Source organism: Panulirus ornatus, chromosome 50 (assembly GCF_036320965.1).
Source record: "Panulirus ornatus isolate Po-2019 chromosome 50, ASM3632096v1, whole genome shotgun sequence".
Taxonomy (NCBI): domain Eukaryota; kingdom Metazoa; phylum Arthropoda; class Malacostraca; order Decapoda; family Palinuridae; genus Panulirus; species Panulirus ornatus.
Genome location: NC_092273.1, coordinates 11,085,925 through 11,088,424, shown reverse-complemented (window position 1 = coordinate 11,088,424; position 2,500 = coordinate 11,085,925). Strand labels below are relative to the sequence as shown.

The window sequence follows — 2,500 nt, the reverse complement described above, 5'->3', positions numbered from 1 at the left end:
GTACGATGAATTTCGTCCTGCCCTCATAAGAGATGTGTATATTTCTTCTCAACCATTTTGATTAATTTGATACTGAATCAATTTTCTCAAGTGATGCAGAGTCTTCAAGGGGGCTCTCTCTCTCTCTCTCTCTCTCTCTCTCTCTCTCTCTCTCTCTCTCTCTCTCTCTCTCTCTCTCTCTCTCTCTCTCTCTCATATATATATATATATATATATATATATATATATATATATATATATATATATATATATATATGTATGACACCTCAATAAAAAAGAAAAAAAAACGTTAATGTCAAAGATTTTACGATGGCTGAATAATGAAAATGACCCCATTTTCTTTTTTTTTTTTTTTTACAATCAGCGTAAAAATAAACTTCAGGGCATTTCCATTTATGCTTGAATTATTGGTACGTTACGAATATTAAATCAAATGTCAACTTGGCTCGGCCGGCTGATAACGCTTTTAATATTTTATCAGCTGGGCGTATTTGGTTTTGGAACACGACAGAAAACGGAAGAGAAACATTCAGCATTTACCACAGAATGACCCGTTTTCTTCCTTAAATCAGGGGTAACTTACAGAGTATAATTATCGCCCTTAAGGTAGTCTTATTTTTTTTTTTTCTTTGCGGCTTGAAAGGAAGTGATAGATAGCACCCTGATCGACAGTAAGATAATCATTTTCACTCTTAGGTCAAGACATTTGTAGATGGTCGTGTCGAATCATCAAACAACGCTGCTTAATAGAAAAAACGTGATGTATACACTGCAGCGTACTTTGAGATTTACGTTAAGGGTATCGTAAAGGGCGTAATTAGGTTCGGACAAGTGTGTGTGTGTGTGTCTCTGTGCTTGAGGGGAAGAGGGACATGACGCCTGTGGCTGCGCGGCCCGTGTCTACCAGCCGGAGTTACATTTGTTAAAGAGGATTGCATATACACACAAAGCAGCTCACGGGCTCTGCAGCCACTTGCAGTTTCCTCCTCCTCCTCCCTCCTCCTCCTCCTCCTCCCTCCTCCTCCTCCTCCTCCTCCTCCTCCTCCTCCTCCTCCTCCTCCTCCTCCTCCTCCCCCCCGTTGTCCATCAATCCATCAAGACTTTTCGTGAACGATTGAAGTGCGTGTGAATAAGGTCTCGACGAAATCGCCGAAACGCCGCACTTTAGGAAGCCAACGTCGACAACAACAAAAAAGGAGAAAAGATATTTTATTGTATATTATTATATGTCGTTATTCATAATCGCTATTACCCGCGTCAGCGTGGTAGCGCCAGGAAACAGACGAAGAATGGCCCATCCACTTCATTACACGATATGTTTTCCTAAACGCCCAAATACGCACATATACATACATAAACATATCAACATATGCATATACACACTGACATAAACATATAGACACATGGACATATCCATGCTTGTTTACCTTCATCCATTCCTGTCGCTACCCCGCCCCACAGGAATGATGATTGCTGCCGCCACCGCTTCAGCGAGGTAACGCCGGGAAAACAGACAAAAAAGGCCACATTCATTCACACTCAGTCTCTATCTGTCATGTTTAATGCACCGAAACCACAGCTCCCTATCCATATCCAGGCCCCACACACCTTTCCACGGTTTACCCCAGACGCTCCACATGCCCTTGTTCATTCCATTGACAGCACGTCAACCCCGGTATACCACATCGTTCCAGTTCACTCTATTCCTTGCGCGCCTCTCACCCTCCTGTATTTTCAGGCCCCAATCACTCAAAATCTTTTTCACTCCATCCTTCCACCTCCAATTTCGTCTACCGCTTCTCCTTGTTCCCTCCACCTCTGACACACATGTATATCCTCTTAATCAATCTTTCCTCACTCATTCTCTCCATATGTCCAAACCATTTCAACATACCCTCCTCTGCTCTCTCTCTCTCTCTCTCTCTCTCTCTCTCTCTCTCTCTCTCTCTCTCTCTCTCTCTCTCTCTCTCTCTCTCTCTCTCTCGACCACACTCTTTTTTTTATTGCCACACATCTATCTTACCCCCTCTCTCATTACTTACTCGATCAGACCACCCCCCCCCCCTCCTTCCCCATCCCCTCACACCACATATTGTCCCTCAAACATTTCATTTCCAACACATCCTCCCCTCCTCCTCCTCCTCCTCCTCCTCCTCCTCCTCCTCCTCCTCCTCCTCCACACAACGCTGTCGGCATTATTAATATCAGTTCAGTCGGTGTTGGAGGAGATTGGACGTGACGGGAAATTATTCTACTGTGGAAGGATAAGCGAGCCTTTTTTTTTTTTTTTTTTTTCTTTTTTACTAAGGTATTCTTAAATGAGTTATTTATGGGAGCTAGGTTATATAGTTACCTTCGCATATCCCCCGGCTGAAACAGGTGTATTCTCAGTTACGAACGAGTGTATGATGACCCCCCCGGGTCCTTTTGACCTGACCTTTTTGTCGGGGTCAGGCCATAGGCCGTCATACTCAAGGGTCGTACCTGGGAACTCAAGGGT

At 43.8% G+C, this 2,500-nt stretch overlaps 1 protein-coding gene across 1 annotated transcript in view; it reads left to right on the top strand.

Annotated features, from left to right (window-relative positions):
• Window positions 1–2,500, top strand: part of LOC139764593 (uncharacterized) — a 190,073-nt gene that overhangs the window by 79,492 nt on the left and 108,081 nt on the right. The gene's annotated exons all lie outside the window — the stretch shown is intronic.